The sequence below is a fragment of the Coregonus clupeaformis genome, chromosome 28, assembly GCF_020615455.1.
Source record: "Coregonus clupeaformis isolate EN_2021a chromosome 28, ASM2061545v1, whole genome shotgun sequence".
Taxonomy (NCBI): domain Eukaryota; kingdom Metazoa; phylum Chordata; class Actinopteri; order Salmoniformes; family Salmonidae; genus Coregonus; species Coregonus clupeaformis.
Window position 1 is genome coordinate 14,639,140 of NC_059219.1, and position 15,803 is coordinate 14,654,942.

General features: G+C 42.9%; 2 pseudogenes; one reads left to right on the forward strand and one right to left on the reverse strand.

Moving 5' to 3' along the window:
- Positions 1–1,273: 1,273 nt before the first annotated feature.
- Positions 1,274–4,952, reverse strand: LOC121543817 (annotated as a pseudogene).
- An 8,236-nt stretch (positions 4,953–13,188) lies between these two features.
- Positions 13,189–13,980, forward strand: LOC123482129 (annotated as a pseudogene).
- Positions 13,981–15,803: the final 1,823 nt, after the last annotated feature.

Below are 15,803 nucleotides of genomic sequence, written 5' to 3' on the forward strand. Positions count from 1 at the left end.
ATCATCTGTAACTCAGTAAAATCGTTGAAATTGTTGCATGTTGCGTTTATATTTTTGTTCAGTATAGCATTCATTCTATCGATCTATTGAATTATTTCTTGAGCAAGGGTTTATTTAGTCTTCTAGGTCAACATATACTGACAAAAGAGAAGCTGCTTGTATCTAATTACAAGTTGACTGACTAACAAATAGCCTACCAAAATGTCAGAAAATAAAAAAATGTCCTCATCAATCTACACACAATACCCCATAATGACAAAGTGAAAATATATATATTTTTTTGTTTGTGCAAAAAAAAAAAAAAAAAAATGCCTTACATAAGTATTCAGACCCTTTGCTATGAGACTCGAAATTGAGCTCAGGTGCATCCTGTTTCCATTGATCGTCCTTGAGATGTTTCTACAACTTCAGGGGAGGGAATGGCCGGCAGGGATGTAGCTCAGTTGGGAGAGCATGGTGTTTCCAACGCCAGGGTTGTAAGTCGCTCTGGATAAGAGCGTCTGCTAAATGACTAAAATGTCTCGGATCCCTCCACGCGAAGACAAGAAGATGAGTCACGGCACCAGTATAACAGATGTATGTCGTTTTCTCCTAATAAATTACATCAGCTAGTGGTCCCAGTTGAGCATCATTTATTTCTGTTAAATGGGAAACAGCACGTTAGTTGTGCAGAGCTTAACGATATTGATGGCTGTCGATGGCAAAATCTGTAGCATGAAGGCAACTGTGTTAGCAGTGGGCTTATGTGACCATTACATCAGTGTATGCTAGCTAACACACTTATCTACAGCAATAATATGCAAAAGCACATCCCAGAAAGCCCCTCAATCCCTAACAGGTACCATATACCCACACATGTATAAATCAGTAACGTACAGCAACCTTGTACACATTGTAAAATATAAAACAGTATTCAGAACATGACCTACCCCTTGCATCACATTTTCATACTGGGAAGACCTGACGTTCGCGATCTCCCCCTAGCTGCAAGCGTGGCCAATCAAAACACGCCTTATTGTCATCAGAGTTGAACCAACCAATAAGAATGCTTGAACATTAAATACACATTTCTTTAGAGGCAAGTGGAAACATAACCAACCCTGTTACATGAGCTCAATTTCGAGTCTCATAGCAAAGGGTTGAATACTTTTTTGAAGACGCCCGGCCACAGCTGCATCACCCCAGCACAGGAGTTGTCCAATGAGAGGAAAGTAAAGTTGGTCAGATGGTCAAAAGTGTCTGCTGCGAAACTAAAGACGTGAATGTCGGTTAGTTAGAGCGATTGGAGGGAGCTGAGGCCACAGAAAAAGGCATAAGGCAACACGTTGAGGCCCTGGGTCATCTGTGCATTTAGTTTGAGGTTGCAAAGATTGGTCAGATTCACAAAACGAGAGTTGGTGCATTTAGAGGAAAAGCTAACCTGATTCCTTTGTAGATCAAGCACTTCAAGTATGCCGTGGGATGGTTTAAACTTGGCGCTGTTGATCTGTTTGAGATTGTTTCCGTCTAGGTAAAATTTGGCCAGGTTATTGAGTCCCACAAAGGCTAACTCTTCAAAATGAGTATGTTTGTTCCCTCCAAGTTTCAAAATGTGCAGGTATTGGAGTGAATGGAAAGTCTTGTTGAAAATAACAGTGATCTAATTGTTACGTCGGTTAAGTATTTCCAGGCTCTGCAGATCTTCAAAGCTATTGTTGTATTTATCTATCAGGTCATTGTCCAGATGCAGTGTGACAAGACTAGTCAGCCCACTGAAAGTCTTATGGTCAAGATAGGCGATTATGTTGAGTTGTAGGGCCTTCACGTTTGGTGTGTGATGGAAAGCAAAATAATTGACATTGAGTATGCGATTGTAACGGTAGCTCAGATTTGGAAAAGAGAGGTTCTGTCTGTTGCAGGACAGTAGGGAGGTGAGGTGTTTTTTCTCTGCTGTGAAGTTCTTGATTTGATCCTTTTCTTTGAGAAAGTGGAGGCAGCTTACCTTCCTCAACTGGTTGAAGGAAAGGTCCAATAAACTCCGGATTGGTGGACAGCTGCAAAGTGTGTTCTTCCGCAATGACGGTATCCCACTGCTTCCCAGACTCAGCTTTTGAACAAATTTGACCTTTGTACCCAAAAGGTGGCATAACTTTATGAGCAGATCGTCTGTTTTCAACCCCATACCAGAAATGTATGTGCCCAGCTCTAACATTGCTGACATTCAAAAGCTCTGGCACTGTAACATTGGTTGAACGCAAAGGCATGTAGTTTAGTTTCTGTAAGTCCCGACCTTGGAAAGCCCTTGAAGGGAGCTGGTCATTGTAGGAGAGATCCAGCAGTATTATATGGCTGAGGAAGCCCCACTCACATGCTAAAGTGACCAGTTTGTTTTTACAGATATAGAGGGTGTTGAGGGACTCTGGTAGGTGATTAGAATGCTGGAAGAACATTGGATAATTATTGCACAGGTCTAATTTAGTTAGTTTCGGTAAGTGAGACACAGAATCTGCCACCGCAGAGAAATTGTTCAGGTAGTTCTGCCGTAATATGAACGCATCCAGATTGGAGAGCCAGGAGAAAATACCTGGAGGGAGCCATTTCAGTGAGCTATTAGTTAGTGACAGGTTGACATGGTTATTGAGGTGCTGAGATTTGATACACTATATGACCAAAAGTATGTGGACACCTGCTGTTTGTTGAACATCTCATTCCAAAATCATGGGCATTAATATGGAGGTGGTCCCCCCTTTGCTGCTATAATAGCCAACACTCTTCTGGGAAGGCTTTCCCCTAGATGTTGGAACATTGCTGCAAGGAATTGCTTCCATTCAGCCACATGAGCATTAGTGAGGTCGGGCACTGATGTTGGGCGATTAGGCCTGGCTTGCAGTCGGCGTTCCAATTCATCCAAAAGGTGTTCGATGGGGTTGAGGTCAGGGCTCTGTGCAAGCCAGTCAAGTTCTTCCACACCGATCTCGACAAACCATTTCTGTATGGACCTCGCTTTGTGCACGGGGACACTGTCATGCTGAAACTGGAAAGGCCCTTCCCCAAACTGTTGCCACAATGTTGTAAGCACAGAATCGTCTGGAATGTCATTGTATGCTATAGCGTTAAGATTTCTCTTCACTGGAACAAAGGGGCCTAGCCCAAACCATGAAAAACAGCCCCAGACTATTATTCCTCCTCCATCATTCGGGCAGGTAGTGTTCTCCTGGCATCCTCCAAACCCAGAAATGTGCTAAATTAAAAATGATCACTATTTGATTGATTAACGATGTGACAGAGCTCGGCGATACACACAATCTTTTTGTATATGTCTGTTTTCCTTTGAAGAAGCTAAGCAGCTCTCATGGTTTGTATCGGTGACTTGGTCTGTTATCTGGTTAAATAAAGGTAAAATAAATTTAAAAAATCTGCGCAACGGCGGCGTGCCTTTCCCTCATGAACAAACACCGGACGATTCCAAAGCTAGAAATGACGAGGTATGCTACGTTTATCTGCAACTATAATCCCCTTTGGTAGTCACTTTGATAGCCTTAATTTACAGAGAAAATACATATTTTAGGGAAGTATTCATACAAATCACTACATATATATGCACATACATATCACTGTAGTGGAGGCTGGTGGGAGGAGCTATAGTAGGACAGGCTCATTGCAATGGCTGGAATGGAATCAATGGAACGGTATCAATCAGATCAAACATATGGAAACCTCCGTTCCATTGATTCCATTCCAGCCATTACAATGAGCCCATCCTCCTATAGCTCCTCCCACCAGCCTCCACTGCTAGACTGAAAACAAAACTATATTTTACTGAAGTAGCTCGCCTATGAGTGATCAACACTACATTCTGTAGTGACTTGACATTTTTATTTCAGGAATTATCAGGGGAAGACGACACGCACGCTATTGAAGCAATGTCGGTAGAAGAGGAATATTGGGACAGGGACACAGAAAGGTGCATTTCTGAGGAGGAATGGAGGGGGAAAAAGAGGAAGAAGAGGTCGAAGAGGGTGAGGAAAGCAGAGGTTGGATTTGAATTTGAGGAAGATGGCGACAAAAATATAGATGGGTCGTCAAAGAAGATTGGTGTCAAGTGCAAACAGTGAGCCGTGCTCCAGACCGAGTTCTGGAGGTGAAATGGAAATAAGGACGAGTTAAGTGAGGTGGAAGGTGTGGTGAAGAGCTCAGAGCCTGAGACTGGCATTGATGGACATGATAAAAAAGAATCTGGTCCAGTAGGAGTGACTTTTGGCGGATCCATTTGTGGTTTCAGGGTAGGTTGGAAAGGAGTTGGGTGCAGTTGAATCAGTGAAGGTGACCTGTAGTGTACTTGTGATATTTGTTTGTGTTTATTCGGACCTGAGGTAGCGGGAGCTCTGTGTCACGTAACTTGGGTCAAGATCTGTTTCTTGCTTTGCGCTTAAGAATGGGGCACCATTGAAAGGAGTGATTTCTGGGGTAGCGTTGAGAGTGCAGGTGGAGCAATTGAAGTTGAAGATTCCTGGTGTTTGTGACGCCCGCCGTTTGGTGTGACGCAGACTCTGTGGTGAGAGTATTGAAACAGAGTCAGTTATCCTGTTAGAGCTTTTGTGCCAAACCCACTGTGTTGTTTCAAGTGCATCGTTTATGGTCATGTTGCAGCAGTGTGTAGGAGGGAGATTTCAAGATGTGGGGAGTGTTGCTGGAGGGCATGGGACAGAGGATTGTGTAGTTTCAGTGGATGAAATTGTGTGTGTCAATTGTTGGGGTGCCCATGTTGCTGGGGATTGGAAGTGTACGGTGCGAGAGAGGCAGGTGGAGATGGCCAGGGTCTGAGTAGTGCAGAAGGTGTCATATGTTGAGGCAGTGAAGAAAGTAACACAACAGGTTGGTAGAAATACAGTGCGGACGGATAGAACTTACATGGATGTTCCTGTAGTAAGTAGACCTACTGTTGGGGCACGTGCTTCTGATGGTCCTGGCATGGTTTCGATGCCTGTTCAGATATCTTGCGCTCATGAATGTGCGGTGTCAATGGACACTTTGATAATGAATAAAGTTGACCTCATAGCTTTTATTGTTAAGGCTATCAATATGACTCAGTTTGTAGGAAGCAAAAATGCCAGATTTAAGCTTTTTGGAGACAGATGTTGGGGGTAACAGATGTTACTGTTGAAATGGTTGTTGGCATGCTGAACAATCCTAAGGATGGAGTGTTTCAGCATGATATAGCTCAAGTTCAATGGGGTAGGGGGCTTGGGAGTTTTTTTTTGGTGGGGTGGGGGTAGAAGTTAGTAGGGATGTATTTTTATTTATTTTTTATTTTCATGGTAGTACAGAATTGTGCAGAACATGATTGATCGTACATTCCAGCACAGTAGGTGGTGCTATGCACTTTAAACTTTTGTTTGCGGACCGCCATGATATCATAGAAGTAGGTGTGGTGAGATACTGTAACGCGATCCGGTGGAATACGAAGATGCGAGGAGCACATATTTCAATGAGCGCTCTGTAAGCCACGCCCTCAATGGGCAGAGCTAGGCATGTTGGACTGGGACACGTTTTAATATTATAAAAATATATAATTGTACAATAGTGGAGGCTGGTGACTTGAACAACTGAGGAGGATGGGAGACCCACGGTATAGGCACGGAACACACAGAGACGACAAAGTGTGTTTAAAAATCATCAGACTAATTATTTTAACCTAAAGCATTTAATAAAGACATTTATAGTACAATATTATGGGGAATGGGAATGAGAGGGCTACTTACACAGTGTTGGAAAGGGATCACATCAGTGATTGAATGAGGGTATGAGGCATGAGTTGAGGTGTTCAGAGGCTTGACCAGTGCTGGACAGGATTTGACTGGGAAGACAAAAAACTATAACACAACACACTATAGTCGTGGTCAAAAGTTTTGAGAATGACACAAATACTAATTTTCACAAAATCTGCTGCCTCAGTTTTGATGATGGCAATTTGCATATACTCCAGAATGTCATGAAGAGTGATCAGATGAATTACAATTCATTGCAAAGTCCCTCTTTGCCATGAAAATGAACTTAATCCCCCAAAAACATTTCCACTGCATTTCAGCCCTGCCACAAAAGGACCAGCTGCCATCATGTCAGTGATTCTCTCGTTAACACAGGGGAGAGTGTTGCGAGGACAAGGCTGGAGATCACTCTGTCATGCTGATTGAGTTAGAATAACAGACTGGAAGCTTTAAAAGGAGGGTGGTGCTTGAAATCATTGTTATTCCTCTGTTAACCATGGTTACCTGCAAGGAAACACGTGCCGTCATCATTGCTTTGCACAAAAAGGGCTTCACAGGCAAGGATATTGCTGCTAGTAAGATTGCACCTAAATCAACCATTTATCGGATCATCAAGAACTTCAAGGAGAAAGGTTCAATTGTTGTGAAGAAGGCGTCAGGGTGCCCAAGAAAGTCCAGCAAGCGCCAGGACCTTCTCCTAAAGATGATTCAGCTGCGGGATCGGGGCACCACCAGTGCAGAGCTTGCTCAGGAATGGCAGCAGGCAGGTGTGAGTGCATCTGCACACACAGTGAGGCGAAGACCTTTGGAGGATGGCCTGGTGCCAAGAAGGGCAGCAAAGAAGACACTTCTCTCCAGGAAAAACATCAGGGACAGACTGATATTCTGTAAAAGGTACAGGGATTGGACTGCTGAGGACTGTGGTTAAGTCATTTTCTCAGATGAATCCCCTTTCCGATTGTTTGGGGCATCCGGAAAACACCTTGTCCGGAGAAGACAAGGTGAGCGCTACCATCAGTCCTGTGTCATGCCAACAGTAAAGCATCCTGAGACCATTCATGTGTGGGGTTGATTCTCAGCCAAGGGAGTGGGCTCACTCACAATTTTGCCTAAGAACACAGCCATGAATAAAGAATGGTACCAACACATCCTCCGAGAGCAACTATTCCCAACCATCCATGAACAGTTTGGTGACGACCAATGCCTTTTCCAGCATGATGGAGCACCTTGCCATAAGGCAAAAGTGATAACTAAGTGGCTCGGGAACAAAACATGGAAATATTGGGTCAATGGCCAGGAAACTCCCCAGACCTTAATCCCATTGAGAACTTGTGGTCGATCCTCAAGAGGCGGGTGGACAAACAAAAAACCCCAAATTCTGACAAACTCCAAGAAATGATTATGCAAGAATGGGCTGCCATCAGTCAGGATGTGGCCAAGAAGTTAATTGACAGCATACCAGGATGGATTGCAGAGGTCTTGAAAAAGAAGGGTCAACACTGCAAATATTGACTCTTTACATAAACTTAATGTAATTGTCAATAAAAGCCTTTGAAACGTATGGAATGCTTGTAATTATACTTCAGTATACCATAGTAACATCTGACAAAAATATCTCATAACACTGAAGCATCGAACTTTGTGAAGACCAATACTTGTGTCATTCTCAAAACTTTTGACCACGACTGTACACAGTTAGACAAAAGAGCTAAGAATGAGTTAGTCCAAGCAAGAGTAAAATCATTGATGTGTAATAATGTGATTGTGTTTGTGTATGTGATTGACTCTACATACAGTAATGAGAGAAAATTGATAGGGGTACTAACAGTGCTTGGGGGAAACATTCAATGTGCCAGTGGATGAGCGGGCACATGAGACGTGGCTTCAGTTCATGTCAAGGAGAAAGTTGACAATGGTAGTGGAGTGGAGTAGTCATCACCTATTAATCAGGGAACAGGAGGGGACTTAGCTGTAAATACAAATAGCAGATACATTCCATTACAGCTGCGCCATCGTAGGTTTGGACAACGAGTTTCTCAATTAAGTTAAACTCAGACATCTCAAAATTCATAAGTCAAACACAGACTCGCATCTCGCCCACTTGACTCATCAAAGTAGCCCAAGAAACGTTCCTGAATAAAGCCCTGATCATCCACATACCTGACAATAACTGACAACTGTAAGCAGACTGGTGGCACCATAGGTCCCAGAGCGGTGGGGCAATTTTTACCCCCTGGGGACTGGAGTTTTTCCTTATATGTTAACCTAACTAGGAAAACTCTGGACCCTATAAGGTATGACAGTGATTAATCAGTTGTAAAAAGGTTTTATATGGGCTATGATGGGACCAGTTTTTCCTAATCAGGTTACATGGTTAAAAAAAAAACTCCTGAAAAAACTCATGGCCCATGGGTGGATGAAAATCCTGTCAAACTGCAGCTACCTTATATTTGTTCACAAATTATATTTAGACTAGATTAGAGAGGATTTCCTCTACCAGACACAGAGACAACAACTGATAGACAATAGAACTCACTTGGCTGAGTTTGCTATATTCATGTTTGCATCATGCAGGCCTATGCAATTGTAGGCCTTCTAAAAAATGGACTCACAACTGTCATCACTATTATGTTGATTCATTAATTCCAGTTAATAATGTTGGATTAAAAATATATCGGCAGCCTAGCCAGCCCAATTTTGAATATAAACTAAATTTGATCACATTCACATTTTCTCCTGACACACAAATGGACTATAAATACATACTGTTACCAATTAGTTTACTCTGACCAGATGGATAAGCTGTTCTTATTAGCCTACAGTTGATCAGACTGAAAAATAGTCTTGTTTTCATCCCCTACAGCATGTCAGATTTCTAAAAATCTCAACTATCACTCTTAATCTTGATCCAACAATGTCGCCAAGCTTCTCAACAGATAGAACCCCCATAATGCTCTGTGGCACAATCCCAATAAAACACACTAGGTTCATTCTCTGATCCTAATTCTCTGATTGGATGGACAACATGTCAGTTCATACTGCAAAAGCTTTGATTGGTTGGAGGACGTCCTCCGGAAGTGGTAATAATTACCATGTACAGTGGGGAAAAAAAGTATTTAGTCAGCCACCAATTGTGCAAGTTCTCCCACTTAAAAAGATGAGAGAGGCCTGTCAACTATGACAGACAAAATGAGAAAAAAAATCCAGAAAATAACATTGTAGGATTTGTAATGAATTTATTTGCAAATTATGGTGGAAAATAAGTATTTGGTCACCTACAAACAAGCAAGATTTCTGGCTCTCACAGACCTGTAACTTCTTCTTTAAGAGGCTCCTCTGTCCTCCACTCGTTACCTGTATTAATGGCACCTGTTTGAACTTGTTATCAGTATAAAAGACACCTGTCCACAACCTCAAACAGTCACACTCCAAACTCCACTATGGCCAAGACCAAAGAGCTGTCAAAGGACACCAGAAACAAAATTCTAGACCTGCACCAGGCTGGGAATACAATCTGCAATAGGTAAGCAGCTTGGTTTGAAGAAATCAACTGTGGGAGCAATTATTAGGAAATGGAAGACATACAAGACCACTGATGATCTCCCTCAATCTGGGGCTCCACGCAAGATCTCACCCCGTGGGGTCAAAATGATCACAAGAACGGTGAGCAAAAATCCCAGCACCACACGGGGGGACCTAGTGAATGACCTGCAGAGAGCTGGGACCAAAGTAACAAAGCCTACCATCAGTAACACACTACGCCGCCAGGGACTCAAATCCTGCAGTGCCAGAGGTGTCCCCCTGCTTAAGCCAGTACATGTCCAGGCCCGTCTGAAGTTTGCTGGAGTGCATTTGGATGATCCAGAAGAGATGAAACCAAAATATAACTTTTTGGTAAAAACTCAACTCGTCGTGTTTGGAGGACAAAGAATGCTGAGTTGCATCCAAAGAACACCATACCTACTGTGAAGCATGGGGGTGGAAACATCATGCTTTGGGGCTGTTTTTCTGCAAAGGGACCAGGACGACTGATCCGTGTAAAGGAAAGAATGAATGGGGCCATGTATCGTGAGATTTTGAGTGAAAACCTCCTTCCATCACCAAGGGCATTGAAGATGAAACGTGGCTGGGTCTTTCAGCATGACAATGATCCCAAACACACCGCCCGGGCAACGAAGGAGTGGCTTCGTGAGAAGCATTTCAAGGTCCTGGAGTGGCCTAGCCAGTCTCAGATCTCAACCCCCATAGAAAATCTTTGGAGGGAGTTGAAAGTCTGTGTTGCCCAGCGACAGCTCCAAAACATCACTGCTCTAGAGGAGATCTGCATGGAGGAATGGGCCAAAATACCAGCAACAGTGTGTGAAAACCTTGTGAAGACTTACAGAAAACGTTTGACCTGTGTCATTGCCAACAAAGGGTATATAACAAAGTATTGAGAAACTTTTATTATTGACCAAATACTTATTTTCCACCATAATTTGCAAATAAATTCATTAAAAAATCCTACAATGTGATTTTCTGGATTTTTTTTCTCATTTTGTCTGTCATAGTTGACGTGTACCTATGATGAAAATTACAGGCCTCTCTCATCTTTTTAAGTGGGAGAACTTGCACAATTGGTGGCTGACTAAATACTTTTTTCCCCCACTGTATGTCTATGGAAGGGGGTGAGGCCTACGAGCATCCTAGGTTTTGTATTGAAGTCAATGTAGCCATAGGAGGACGGAAGCTATCTGTCCTCCGGCTACACCATGTAGCTACCCCAGACAGTGCTGTTGAAGTTACTGTAGACTTTCATTGCAAAACAGTGTATTTTAATCAATTATTTGGTGACATATTCATATATTTAGTATAGTTTATCTAAAAAGGTTAACTTTTTTAAATGTTTCACTATTTTTATTTTATGAAATTTCACTGAGGAGGATGGTCCTCCCTTCCTCCTCTGAGGAGCCTCCACTGATAGACAGGTGTACTAAACTACCAGCGAGGCCACAGGACTATGTGCTTGAGTGAGTCAGAGGTAAAGCCTGGTATTGAAAGTGAAACTAGAGCACCTTTGACTCAACCTTTAATGATAGTCCATAACGCCCTTGTGTTTAACAGCCAATCAGTATCACTCTTGAGGTTGAAGGTCAAGGGGATATGTAAATAAGCGGTCTTAGTTCTTAACATGCTTCAGATACAAAGCTAAAAGTAATAGTACTTCAGTATCCATTGTCAATTTAATTATACCGTGCCATCTAGAGCATGACAATCTGGTTACCACCAGTGTTTGGAATACATTGAGTTTGTTGACAAAACAGACTTTTTCACAGATTTATTTATAGCATTTATAGAATGTAATGTATTTCTAAGTAGCAGCCATATCAGCCAGGGAAACTAACTTTGATAGAACATTCAGATTTTTCTGCCTGACTGTGGCACTCTTTACCACTGGTGGTAATCAGTTGCACAACTGAATAACAGCTGCTATGTTATTCTAGCTGACATACTTGTGTTGTGTTGATGTGTCTTTGTCAGGTGTGGCGAGAGCTGTTCTCCACGCTCTCAACATTGGGGTGGGAGGTGACGCAACACAGAATGCCTTGTGGAGACTGAGTTTTTCTTTATTTTTACAATGTTTTACGTTGTAGAATAATAGAAGACATCAAAACTATGAAATAACACATATGGAATCATGTAATAACCAAAAACGTGTTAAACAAATCAAAATATATTTTATATTTGAGATTCTTCAAATAGCCACCCTTTGCCTTGATGACAGCTTTGCACACTCTTGGCATTCTCTCAACCAGCTTCATGAGGTAGTCACCTGGAATCCATTTGAAATAACAGGTGTGCCTTCTTAAAAGTTAATTTGTGGAATTTATTTCCTTCTTAATGTGTTTGAGCCAATCAGCTGTGTTGTGATAAGGTGTGGCGGGGGGGTATACAGAAGATAGCCCTATTTGCTAAAAAGACCAAGTCCATATTATGACAAGAACAGCTCAAATAAGCAAAAGAGAAACAACAGTCCATAATTACTTTAAGACATGAAGGTTAGTCAATACAGAACATTTCAAGAACTTTTAAAAGTTTATTCAAGTGCAGTCGCAAAAACCATCAAGCGCTATGATGAAACTGGCTCTCATGAGGACCGCCACAGGAAAGGAAGACCAAGAGTTACCTCTGCTGCAGAGGATAACTTAATTAGAGTTACCAGCCTCAGAAATTGCAGCCCAAATAAATGCATCACAGAGTTCAAGTAACAGACACATCTCAACATCAACTGTTCAGAGGAGACTGCGTGAATCAGGCCTTCACGGTCAAATTGCTGCAAAGAAACCACTTCTAAGGACACCAATAAGAAGAAGAGACTTGCTTGGGCCAAGAAACACGAGCAACGGACATTAGACCGGTGGAAATCTGTCCTTTGGTCTGATGAGTCCAAATTTGAGATTTTTGGTTCCAACCTCTGTGTCTTTGTGAGAGGAAGGGTAGATTAACAGATGATCTCTGCATGTGTGGTTCCCACCGTGAAGAATGGAGGAGAAGGTGTGATGGTGTGGGGGTGCATTGCTGGTGACACTGTCTGTGATTTATTTAGAATTCAAGGCACACTTAACCAGCATGGCTACCATAGCATTCTGCAGCGATACGCCATCCCATCTGGTTTGCACTTAGTGGGACTATCATTTGATTTTCAACAGGACAATGACCCAACACACCTCCAATCAAATTGTATTTATAAAGCCCTTTTTACATCAGCAGATGTCACAGGATGTCAAGGTAAAGTATTGAACATTCTGTTTGATTTACTGTTGAATGTATTTGGCTTTATCATGTACAGTGAGTTAAAGCAGGTTACACTTAATAAAGCTGCTACTGGTGTGCATGATTTGAGGTGTCTTTGAAAGCACTACATTTAGCTCTTAACTCATAGGGAGACTTGTAGACAAATTGACATGTGAATTTGATTGTTTCTTTCTGATGTTTTGAGCGTTTCATGAAGCATTGCAGACAGACATAGCCATCTCATAGCAGCTGCATACAGACATCCATCATACAGACAGACATATCCGTCATACATAAATGTCCATCATACAGACATATCCATCATACAGAAATATCCGTCATACAGACATATCCATCATACAGACATATCCATCATACAGACATATCCGTCATACAGACATATCCATCATACAGACATATCCATCATACAGACATATCCATCATACAGACCTATCCGTCATACAGACATATCCATCATACAGACATATCCATCATACAGATATATCCGTCATACAGACATATCCACCATACAGACATATCCATCATACAGAAATATCCATCATACAGACACATCCATCATACAGAAATATCCATCATACAGACATATCCATCATACAGACATATCCATCATACAGACATATCCATCATAAAGACATAGTGACTATCATGCACAGGATGTTGGTGGGACCTTAATTGGGGAGAACGGGCTCATGGTAATGGCTGGAGCTGAATCAGTGGAAAGGGATCAAACACATGGTTTTCAGGTGTTTGATGCCATTCCATTTGCTCTATTCGGGACATTATTATGAGCTGTTCTCCTCTCAGCAGCTTCCTGTGCTATCATGTATGTTTCCAACCACAGGGAATGCTGCCCAGGGGTAAGATGCCCAACCCCCTGCGGGAGAGGAATGCCCAGGTCAACAAGCTGGTCCAGGAGGCCGTGTCCTCCCTCTCCCACGCCTCCCTCCTCCTTTGTACACTCGGACGGCAGCATCTCCCACCAGGACCTGTATGACTACCTCCACCTCACCCCTCAGGGCTACCAGGCTGTGTGCCAGCCGCTACACGCCCACCTCAAGGGCCTGCTGGAGAAACAGGCCAAAGACCAGCTGATGGAGAAATGATGGCCAATGACCAAATGACCCACTCACTACATCAGAGGTACAAACCCTGGTCCTGGAGAGACACAAGATACAGGCTTTTAGCACATTCACTACTTTTTAGAACACTTTTTTAGTATTTTAGTGCAGGCTTTTGTTCCTACCCAGCTTTTGTTCCAACCCATGATTCAAATAATGATCTAGTCCTTGATTGGTTGAATTTTTTTAATGCTGGGCTGGAAGAAAAGCCTACACTAAAAAGAACCAGGGTTGGTAACCACTGCACTACTCTACTCTATTGGACCGTACTGTGACTTACCACCAAAATGGCTGAGTAGAGGACTGCTAATTACTAATAGGATCAAATGTCTATGTTGCTAGTCAGATTTGACCGCTTAACACCATTGGAGATTTGATTGAGCTGATTTGAGAGATTATCCTTCTCTTTAGTTTCATGCTGTATGGTGTATATTATGCACAATATGCCAGGATCTCTCTCTTCTGGCTGATGGATAGATTATAAGCTTCCCCAGAGAAAGGTTAGGAAAATCTGAAAGCAACCATAATAAAGGTTTGTTTTGTTTCCTCTGTCAAAATAACCACATTTCCTGTCTTTTTATTTTTATCTTTACTTTGAAAACATATACAGTCCTAATGATTTGAATGGTTACTAATAATATCATTTTAAATCCCTTTAATGGTGTGTCATATGTGTTTAGACAAGGAGACCGTTTACGGCGACGATGCAACAAGGCATCACTTGGCCAGTTGGCTCCACTGTTAAAGCATTACTTGTTTCCGGTATTTGTTTACCACAGTTGCTTTTTGTTACTTGTGTTAGGCCTACTGCTGCTAGGTAGCTCTCTCTCTGCTCTCCCCCTCCCCTCTGTCTGTCCTTGATTGCAGGAGTGAAGTCTGGTGTGCGGGAGTCAGGGTTCCAGCTGCAGCTCATTCACCATAATCACCTCAGCCTTTAAGACCCGGTCAAACTTTCCACTCATCGTCAGATCATAGTCAAGACAACCATGTTAGTCTCGCTGTCCGACTCAACCTGTCTGTTTTCGCTCTTGTGTTTTTGGACTGTTTATTTACTTTTTCTCCTGTGCCACAGATATTTGGAACCTGACTCCTGCCTCCGCTTCACTCCTGCCACCACCATCCTGCTCTTCACTATCGGGCCTCTCCTTTGGACTCACCACGGACACTAGGACATTACGGTACCACACCTGCCCTGACCTGGATCTGTACCCTCCCTGTAACCTGGACTTGCTCTTCCCCATTTGTGGAAACCTGGACTATTGAACATTATAATAAACCTGTTAAAACTTCTCTGGCTTGGTGTACTTGTCTGCATTTGGGTTCTATCCAGTTAAATCATAACAGTATGATCTGACCAACATGAACCCAGCAGACAGTAGCTCGGATACCACCCCAGAGTGCACTCAAATTTGGACTGCCATAGCCAATCAGGGCATTCTACTTGGCCAACATGATACCCTGTTTAAGACGATTGCTGAGGACGGTCAGGTGCTGCTTAATCAGGTTCAATTACTCACCAATCAAGTGTCTGCCCTTACTACCCCTTCAGCCCAGATCAGAGAGCCTTTTGTTCCTGCTCAGAGCGCTATGACGGGAACATGGGAACCTGTGGCGATTTTTTGACTCAATGCTCGTTAGTGTTTGAACAACAGCCCTCACCTACGCCTCAGAAAGAGCCCGTGTGCCTACCTTATCAACTCTACTAGCGGTTCCGCTCGTGCCTGGGGATCCGCGGTCTGGGAGAGTCAGTCGGACATTTGCAAGCGCTTTACGTGGCCTTCACCACGGAGATGAGGAAGGTTTTTGACCACCCCGTACGAGGCAAGGAGGCTGCGAACGGTTGTTTTCTCTTCGGCAGGGGGCTCGTAGTGTGGCGGAGATGGCAGTGGAGTTTTGGACTTTAGCAGCAGTGAGTGGTTGGAATGACGAGGCATTACAAGGAGTGTTCATCAATGCTTTGTCTGAGATTTTAAAAGATGAATTGGTGTCATATGATGAATCGCCTACGCTGGATAATCTTATTTCACTCCACTATCAGGTTGGATAATCGGATTGGGAGCGCCGCCGGGGAGAGGAGTGTTAGTTCCAAGCAACCTGTCTGTCATCAACAAACTCCTCCCTGCATCGTCCCTACGGGAGAGCC